This window comes from Lutra lutra, chromosome 1, assembly GCF_902655055.1.
Source record: "Lutra lutra chromosome 1, mLutLut1.2, whole genome shotgun sequence".
Taxonomy (NCBI): domain Eukaryota; kingdom Metazoa; phylum Chordata; class Mammalia; order Carnivora; family Mustelidae; genus Lutra; species Lutra lutra.
In genome coordinates, this window is record NC_062278.1 from 210,434,209 (window position 1) to 210,444,243 (window position 10,035).

General features: G+C 56.4%; 1 protein-coding gene across 10 annotated transcripts in view; it reads right to left on the reverse strand.

Moving 5' to 3' along the window:
* The window catches only part of MYO9B (myosin IXB), an 85,335-nt gene extending 75,302 nt beyond the window's left edge, over positions 1–10,033 (reverse strand). For all 10 annotated transcript variants that reach the window (XM_047698625.1, XM_047698623.1, XM_047698621.1 and 7 more), the window contains exon 1: positions 9,888–10,033. The gene's annotated coding sequence lies outside the window, so the exon portion shown is untranslated. The remainder of the gene's footprint in view (positions 1–9,887) is intronic.
* Between the last annotated feature and the right edge of the window lie 2 nt (positions 10,034–10,035).

Genomic DNA, 10,035 nt, shown 5'->3' on the forward strand with positions numbered 1-10,035 from the left:
GTGAGGGAACGACACAACCAAAAATTAGGCCCTGGGGGTGAGTGGGCAGGCGTGAATGAGCCGCTCTTGAGGGGGCTGGCCGGGGCTCGGTGCTCAAACACATGCAAGGTTCTGCCTGTTGGCCTGGCGAATAATTCGGAATTCACTGGAAAATAAGGCGGATGGGGGCCTCCAGAAAGTGTAGCGTAGCTGCTTGGTTTATATAAGGCCATAATTTGAAGCCACATGTTTATCAGATGAAATCATTCTCAAGCTAAAAGGAGAAGGCCAGCATTATAGCAGAATCATGTAGGAAGCACTTAGAATTCTGTGCGTTTCTACTTTCCAGTGCACACTTCCTTCAGTTTGGGGAAACTTTTGGAGAAGAAACAATCGTGTGAGATGCACGATGGTAAAGACGGACGCGCTGAGGAACAGCCACCCACTCCGGTGTCGGACTCACGCACTCCTTCTCAGGGGCGGCAGCTCAGAGCTGGAGGGCAACGGGAGGTCTACACTGGGGTGTTGTGGCCACAAGCCGAGAAACGCCTGGAGCCTCCAGCAGCTGGAGGCAAGGAAGGATCCCCTCCCACCCCTGGCCCTACCTCTGGATCCTATAGAGGGAGCAGGTCAGCACTGATGCTTCGATTCTGGACTTCTGGCCTCCAGAACTTTGAGAGAATCACTTTCTATTGTTTAAACCACTGGGTTTGCAGCCCCGACTTGAGGCAGCCCCAGGACACGGATCCAAGTGTCCAGAGCAGAAGGTACCAGATGTTCTGAGCAAAGCTCTCATCGGGAAGGACCACTGTCTTTCTTCTGCTTTAGTCTGCGTATCCCGGAGAAGCCCATCCCACACCCTTGGGGGACATGACAGTCCCTTGCTTCCCTAAGTCCTCCCCTCCAAACCTTCCAGTCTTGCCCAACAGGTCTAGGCCCTGGAGACAGCCCCTCCCTCAGGCGGGTGCTGGGGGCGGCGTGTTCCATTCAGACAGCTTTCTCCCTGGGGTCCCTCCCCCTCTGAAACGGAACAGGCTATCATCTTTCATACATTTCATATCATTCTTTCAATGAATGTTGCTCCAGTGCAGGCCCTGTGCTCGGCCTGGGGATGTGAATACGTGGAAGTGAAGGAGGCCAAAGGGGCCTTGCTTTTAGGGAACTTGACGACAAACCAACCCGTGAGCAGAGGGGCACTTGCAACGGTGAGAGCACTGGGGTAAAGGAAAAATCTGGTGTAGCATTTGACCAGTGATTATCGCCCCAGGGCAAGTCTGTGCTGCCCCAGCGGACACCTGCCTCTGGCTAGATGCTGGAGACATTCTGGTTGTCACTGCTGGGGGAGTAGGGAGGTGCTGCTGGAGGGAGGAGGCCGGGGACGCTGCTCTATACCCTACAGCATACAGGATGGCCCCCACCAAACAAAAGGCCCCCCCCAAGACATGAGGAGCGCCGCCATGGAGATGGAAACTGACCAGGGCAGGGTGGGCATTCTGGACGAACCAGGAGGCAAGGAAGCGCCCAGAGAGGACAGTTGCTGAGGCCAGTGCAGCTGAGAAGGGGCAAACGGACTGAGCTCTTGGGGAGGGCGGCTGAGTCCAGGGCGGCGAGCGCCAAGGGCAGGGGCAGCTGGAGCTGGCCTCAGAACAAGGGGACCAGTGTGGCCAGGAGGGCCGAGGCTGGAGGGGGAGGGCCCGAGGTCAGGAAGGTCAGATCCCACAGGGCCTTGTGAACGTGGGACAGAGTTTCAATTTTCAGGCAAGTCTGATGGGAGCCTGGCTAGCTGGAGGCATCGAGAACCGGGACAAGAGTGACATCTGGAAGGGGTCAACCAGGCTGTATGGGGCAGGTGGGCCGGGGGGGGGGGGGGGACTGTTGGTCCCCGACTCTAGCAGGGGCCTGGAACAGGGAGGGAGAGGATTGATGGTGGCCAGGCCAGTGGGACACAGGATGGCTCTGGTTACACGAGGAAGGCAGATTTGCAAAGTCTTGTGGGACTCATGCCTCAGGTCCTTCCCTGGTGACCAGTGGGCTCCCTAAATGGAGACTCAGAAGTCTCCCAGGGAAGAGGGTTTAGATAGGCAGAAGAGACCCCTTTAGGGACCCCTCTCCAAATCCCACAATCCACCTGTTGTCACGCCCAGGTGGAAAGCCACCTTGAGAACCTCCTGTGAGGTGACCACACCCAAAAGCTCTGCTTGAGACCCTGGCTCAGGAAAAACAAGGGAAAGGGGCCCATGGAGCCCCGCTCTGCTTTTAAAGGCAGTCTGGCTCTTCATGGACCTCAGGCAGGGCTCCAAGGGGGCTTCTGTGCCAGCCTGGTTGCAAGGGACAGAGCGGGCTCACTCCTCGGCCGAAATGCCCAGCACGGTCAGCCACTCGGGTCCACGGGAACCCCCCGCCACCCGGAGGACAAGTGTCCTGGGGACTTGGGGAGCAAGTCATGCCTCACTGGCTGCCTCATTCCTGGAACCTGGAGCAAAGCAACTGTTCGCTTGGCTGTTCCTGAGCTCTCTGCAGACTGCAGACTCTGAGCTGTTATCACCTCAAAATCCACGGCACCTCCCACCGGGCCCGCCCCCCCCTTGGTTCTGGTTTCTTCCACAACATCCCCTTCACCTCACCCCTCCCCAGAGGCCCCGGGGCCCACTGGCTTTAACTTCAAAATGGCGTCTTGGTCTGATAAGACTCTTCCTTCCTTCTAAGACGACTTACTGAGGGGGAATCCACATACCACATAGCTCAAGTGTTTGCAGGGCGCAGGGCAGCAGCGTGCGCTGTGTTCAGAGACACGGGCTGTCACCACCACACCCACTCCAGAATATTCCCCTCTCAGAAGGGAATCTTAGTTACCCCTCTGTCCTGCCAACGAGACCCTCGAGCCCATCCTCATTTTCTTGTTCCCGTGGAACTGCCTGCGTCACCGGCCCCACTCTGTCCCCCCAACACTTGTGGCTGCAATGTGGGGTCCTCGGGCCCCCAGGGTCGCCTCCTCTCCTCCACTTGTGTCCCTGGGCCTCATGGTCTTCACCGGGGCCGGGACCCCTCCTGGCCGCGCAGCCTAACCTCTGGCCTGGTTTCTGCCACAATGATCTGGTTCCACTTTTCCACCCAGTAAGCTCTCCCAGGCAGCCCACAGCCCAGGGTTCTGCCTTGTCAACATCTTTGGTGACGGCCACCAACTGGTTCCCCTCCCAGCCTATCCACACATCATCACAAAGGCAAGGGGTAAAAGGGTCCCTGCGGGCCAGCCCCAGGCTTGACACACGGTGTCTCAGTGGCTCTTCTTGCCCTAGAGCTTAGCATTCTTTCTCGAGCCTCAGCATTCTTTCAGACGGGCTCTCTCTCCCAGGCCGACTGTGGCCCCAGGGGACATCTAGCAATGACTAGAGACAGTTTTGATTGTTCCGACTAGGGGAAGGGGAGCTATACTGGGGTGGGGGTGGGGGAGTGGGTACAGACCAGGGACACTGCTCAGTACCCTATCCCAGAGAACAGACCCCCCCAATCCAGAAAATGATTTGGCCCTAGATGCCAACAGTGCTGAGACTGATTAATACTGTGTTAATTATTTGGGGGAAAAAAAAAGATTTAGGTCCCTAGCTCATGTACACATCAGGATAAAAGTCCCGATGAGTTAAATGGTACAAACCAGGTGATCTGTCCCAGTATCTGTGAGTTACAACCTCTCTCCCTCCCTACTCGGTGGATTGACCTATGTGTGGCATCCTCGGACCTCAACGAGGTAACAGAATTATAGAACACAAAGGCTCTTAGGTCTCATAGAACCCCTAAAACAGTCAATCTGGGGTTGACTTTTCTCAAAGGGGACACTTAGCGATACCCGGAGACATTTTTGCTTCTCACGAGTCAGGGAGTCAGGTGCGGGAGGGCCGCTGCTGGCATCTAGTGGGTGGACACCGGATGCCCAAGACCGGGGATGCCCGAGACCCGGGATGCCCATTCAACACACTATGACACACAGGACAATCTCCACCCCAGACAATGACCCATCCCCAGGCATCACCAATGCCCAGGCTGAGAAACTGTGATTTAAATAAATAAGGAAAGCAATGGTCACATGCTTCGAGGGTGTCCCCAGAGCCTCCAGGGCACAGGAGACATCGGAAGATTCCAGGCCTGAGTTCACCTGACTGCACGATAATGAGAATGAGGGAGCAAGAGAGTGGGGCCACCCTCGGGGCTGGACCAACCTAGCGGCCGGGGCCTAGAGACACCTGCCCCAGTTGAGGCTCCTTTCTCTCCCCAGCAGCCCACCCTCAGCTTCCCCATCTTCATCTCCACTCCCTGTAAGCAGCAGGCAGACTCCTATGGGACCACTGAGGGGAGAGACTGGCTTTTTGAGGGTCTGTGGGCAGGGCTTGGCTCTGGCACTTTCTTGTGTCCCCTCTTTTCTCACTAGTGCCTGATAACCAGCATCTCCACATGATAGCCAAGGACGCGGTGATCTTCGCTAGTAAGGGCCAGAGACTCTGCTTGCCAGGAAATGAAAGCCCCAGGGGCATCCCGGAGACCTGAAAAGTGCCATCTCCAATTTCACCCTCAGCTCCCTCTGTTCCGCCCATCCTAGGACAGGATGGACATGCTCAGGGAGATGAGTGCGTAGATTTGGGGTAAAGCCCCAGTGAGCCTGTCGCAGATGCACTGATCTGACTTCTCCTGTGGGGAGGCAGGGGCGCCAGCCTCTGAGGGAAAGGACCTTGGCTGGGGCTCATCAGGGGAGCTCTCATGTGGCCCTCTTCCTCCCCCAACAAGCCCTGTGCGGGTCACGAGCTCACTTGGTGTTGGGTGCCTCTCCGCGGGCATGACTCCTGACATGTGCACTCGGGGCAGAGAGGCAAGGGCCGTTCTTTTCTCGCGGTATCCCTGAAAGCCAGCTCTGCACCTGCCTCGTTAACACTTTCCACTGAATGATTTTCAGACCTTCCAGAAACTTCTTTTGTCCAGTCACCTATGGCAGCAGCTGGTCCCGAAGTCATTTTGGTTCATTAACAGAGTCGCTTTTAGATCCTCTCCTGTGACCATGGCAACACTGAGGACAGAGACCTCCGCACGCCTAATTATAAACCTCAGCCAGCCCCCAGGCAGGCACACACAGTCTCCCAGGCCTGGCTCTAAATACACCCCTTGTAATGTCACACGAGACCCGCTCCCTCTGAGCAGGGTCCTTGCCTCTCTATCGTCATCCCAACTGTAAGAACATGTGTGGGATCTGGAAGGTTCCTAATGGGACGTTTCCAAAGTTGATGTGGCCAACTTGCCCACCACCCTCAAGATGTTTATTTTAGAAGAATAAGACTAAACAACATGAACTCTATTGGTGCAATTATTTATCCAAAACTTCTTCACTCAATAAGAATGCAATTTGTCCCTTACCCAGTATGAGGGGCTGAAGTGGGTCCCAACCCACCCCCACTCCCCCATTCATTATGTTGAAGTCCTACTGCCCCGCAGCCCAGAATGTGACTGTATTTGGAGACAGGATCTTTAAAGAGGTGATTCAGTTAAAATGAGGTTATTAGAGTGGGCCCGATCTGATAGGACTAGTGTCCTGACAAGAGAAGATGAGGACACAGGCACGCCCAGGAGGACAGTCTGGGGACACAGGGAGAAGACGGTCGACTACACGCTAAGGAGGGAGACCTTGCAACAGAAGCGCCTCTCAGAGAAAACCAACCCTGCCAACACCTTGATCTTGGACTTCTGGCCTCCAGATTCACGAGACAATAAATTCCTGATGTTAAAGCTGCGGGGTCAGTGCGTCTTTGTCCCAGTGGCCCTGGAAGGCTCACACACTCAGCAGGGACAGTACTGCAGTGCGCGTGGCGGGGTCCCCTCTTACACATAACAATCCCGTGGAGCAGGGCAGAGCTGGGTTATGAACAAGTGAGTCAGACCCAGAGAGCTTATTCATTGCTCCGACTAACCCACAGGCCGAGCCTTTGAATCACTACTTTATTTATCATCGGGCAGGGGCGCAGGAAAGTCTCGACGAGGAAATGAGTAGAACCCAGGCTCATCGGCTGTGTTTCTGAGACATGTCTAATCTCCAAAGCCCTTTCTGGGCCAAAGTGAAAAGAGGTGAAGTGACAGGGCCCGTCAGGGACCCGGTGGTGCTCAGACAGAGCCCTTTGTTCTGCGACTCTGTCCGTCCCGGATGAGGGCAGAGAGAAGGGCCTGTCTTGCTCTGCAGGGAGGCCGAGCAGGGGCTGCCTGGCACAGTTGGTTGGGGACGCTGGGCACACAGAGGCCTGGTGGATGGGGACCGGTGGGGGAGGGCAGTACCCAGACGGGGTCGGGCGGCCCCAGAACATGCTGTTTCCTCCCACAGAGTTACAGCAGCTATGTCTTGGTTGGGGAACAAGCAGAGGAGGACACACGAAGAGCAAAAGTTAGGCAGTCTGTGCTCGAGGAGCAGCCAGCATCTGCGGCCACGAGGGCGAACGGGAGAAGATAATGTGCCTTCAGGAGCCACACCGATCTGGGGCCCCTGCCAAAGGAGCACTCGAGAAGAGATCTAATACCTCTAATCTCAGAAGAAAAGCAACAGTTTGTTCTGAGACGAGGGATGATTCCTGCAGAGATCCAGGTCAGTCGTAAGACAAAGACAATGGCATCTGCTGTCCCTGTGAGCGAAGAGGGCCCTGGCTCACCTCTCATTCCTCCTCTGCTCCCCGTTCTTGGGAGGGGAGCTGCCTAACTCCCCCTCAGTCCTCTCCCAGTGCTGCCTCCTTCTTGTAATCAGGACTCTAGATTAAGAACTGCCCAGAAGGCAGAATTCAGTTGGCGGCCACTCTTCCCCACGCCTGCCCTGGGCAGCAGTTCCCTGGGAGCTGACCAAACACCAAAGACCCACTGAGGCAGAGGGAGGCCTCGGGCAGTAACCAGATTTCACTATGGAGAGGTGGTTCTGTGCCCCAAGAGACACACAGCCACATCTGTGGACATTCTGGGTGGTCACGACTCAGGGGGTGAATGCTATTGGCGTCTACTGGGTAAGATGTTGCCTGATGTCCTGTAACGGGTGGGACGGCCCCCACAGCAAAAAATAATCCAGCCCCAAGGTCAATGGTGCGGCAGTTGAGAAACTGCGCTCCCGCAGTTTGGTCTTTGCCAATTTGAGGTTACTAATTCTCCTTTGTGTCTCTGGAAAGCCCAGGGGGCCGTCTGTGGTATCGCCGCCTGCCTGAGCCTCGGTTTCCATACGGAGAAAAGAACCAGGACTGCTTGCCGCGGGTTGGCAGAATAGAAGAGATAGGTATAAAAGCGTCCATCACAAAGGATGCTCAACAAAGGGGAGAGCAGCGCAGCGATCTGCTCATGCAATTCCCTCTTCCTGGCTTGATTTAACACCTCCCGTATCCTTCGAGGCCTGGCTTGGACCTTGCCACCTCTTCTAAGGAAACTTGCCAGAATCCCCCAAGCCCTGAAGCTTGCACTGGCCATCCCTGATTCGGTCCCACCACCTTGGTTGCTGCACTGACCACCCACTCTGCATTTCATTATTTCAGTGGGAGGGAGAACACCAGAATGTGCCTCCTCCAGGGCATGAAGGCTCATCTCTGTCCCCAGGGCCCAGCCCTCAGCGCTGGAAGGATCAGCACTTGCTGAATTGAACTCCTGAGCCCACGCAAGACACAACTTGGGGGAGACAAGGAAAGGGAAGTGGCAAACTAACAAGCCTCTGTTGGGGACAGAAAATAGATCCTACAGTCAAACAGAAAGGGGACATTCCTGAGTCTCTACCCTCTCCTCTGAGCCAGAAGCCTGGAACTGAGGGAGAGTCTCACTCAGAGATTTCTGACTGGAAAGGTGCAGCTGAAGCTTTGGGAACAGGTATAACGCGCAAAAGCAAACGTGGAATTTGTGGAATTTTCCATGCAAAAGATAAAGGAAGAGTAAAAAAGGTCGTTTTTGGATACAAACCATAGAGTGGAAAGCTGAACCCAAGTGGGATCACCGCAGTGGGGATTCACTATATAAAACATGAGGGGGCTGTGTGCCAGAGACGCTAAGATTGTCAAGATTGGGTTCTAAACCTGCGAAATGCTGACTGAAGCCAACCCATTCATTTTGCAGGTGAAGAAACAGACAACGAGACTTGATGGGAGGTTGGGACTTCTGACTGGAGAGCCTGCCTGGCTGCACTTACTGGGAGACAAGCACCAGTGCCATGCAACCAGAAGATTCCAGTTCTGTTTACTCGGGGGTGTTCTAGCCAGGGCAAGCCCATACTCAATGTCTGTGGGAGGCATGGCTCTGGGCTCTGATCATGTGCCCTGGGGCAAGCAAGGCCAAAAGCTACCTTCCATAAGGGCCAGAACATTCTGGAAGTAAAGGAAGAAGTTACTCTCTCTGTGGCCCTCTTTACATTCAATCTATCCAGATTCATTTCCTGAATGAGCTATAAACCCAGGCCCCCCAGCCCTTCTGGCATATCCTGGCTGGACAAGGATCCCCACGATTAGGAAAGAAGAGAAGTTAATGCTGATTAAAACGGCCCAGTGCAAGGCTCTTGCCAGAGTCGGGCCCATCAGACGATGAAACAACTTCCCAGCCCAGCTGCCCAAGAGGCCTCCCACGGCTCCTGGATGCCGTAAGAGTCTGGAGACTCCAAGACCAGAATACTCCTCAGAAAGGTAGGAGCTGGGACCTCCATCCAGCTCTAAGACACAATATCCCCACCAGCTCCCACCTCAAACAAAAGAGGTGTAAAAATGGTTTTCCCTTAAAGACCCCTGGCCTATCAGGCGCCGGGGGGGGGGGGGGGGGGGGAGAAGAAGGGAGAGCACGCAGGCTGACTGCCCGGTGGCTGCGGGCTGCCCTGCCTCTCCCTGGCTGAGCTCACAGCCGCCGGGGGACAGATTTCCTGTATGTCGTTTTACCCATTTAAGTCCAAGGATGCAACTCCGAGGAGGTGGTGACAGCCTAGCACACGCGGGTGTGTGCACACCCACTCCCCTCCCCTCTCAAACCCAGTTCCGGCCCCAGTGAGGTCTGGAGTCTCCTTCCTTGCTCCCTGGGACACCCCCCCCACCCGCCCCCGCCAGCTCCAGCCAGCCCCATCTTAGGAGAGTGGCATGGTTTCCAAGTCTGGAATACCAGAATACCAGCCCAGAGGGCACTGGGACCTGCCGGGGTTACCCAGCAGCTGGGGGTGAAGTCAAGAAACATAGGAAACAAGAGAAAGGGGGCCCCAAAATCCAATGGGTAGCACCCCAACATCTGTACCCTGCTACCCTTGTCCTTTCCTCTCCTTCTCAGCAACCCCCCTGAACTGGCTCTCAGTTCTTGCCATGACTTTTCCCCCCCTCTCCCATCTCCCCTTGCCCCCTTCCCCATTCCGTGGCCCACCACACCAGTGGGTTCAGACCTCCAGAATTTGAGCACCCACAGAACCCTAGGCGCGTCCCTCCCCCAGTAGCCATTCGTCTACCCCTTCAACCGAGGGCAGACGCCCCCAGGCCATCCTGTAACTCTTCCCCCAATGGCACCCCGGCTGTCCTCCCACCGGCTTTGCCCCACGTCCCCCGCCTGGGCCTCTCAACCCCGCCTCCTTGCCTTTACCCCTCCCTGCCCGGTTTCCTGCGACCCCCCAACTACAACTAAAGCCACGTCCTCTTCAGAGAAGCCGCTCAAAGCCACAAGACCTGCTTCATCTGCATGCGCAAACTCCCTCACCAGGCCCATTTCATCAACTTTCTCCTAAACCGTCCCGCTCCCACTCCGTCTCCTGCAACCCCTTCACGACCCCCAAGCTCGTTCCCGCTCCCTCGACCCCAGGCTTCGCGCCTCCCTCCATTAACCCTCAGCTCTGTAGCCTACAAGGCAATCCGCGAACGCGAGCTTCGAGATCGAGCCCCCAACCCGCGGCCGCCGCCACTCACCTGGGCCTCGGACGCCGCGCGCCGCCGGTCCCGGGCCGGCTCCCCGCCCGGCCACCCGCCCGACCGCCCACCACTGGTCGGCCCGCTCCGCCCCGCCGCGCCCGCCGCGCCCGCCGCTCCGCCGCGCACTCCCGCTTCCGGGTTCCGG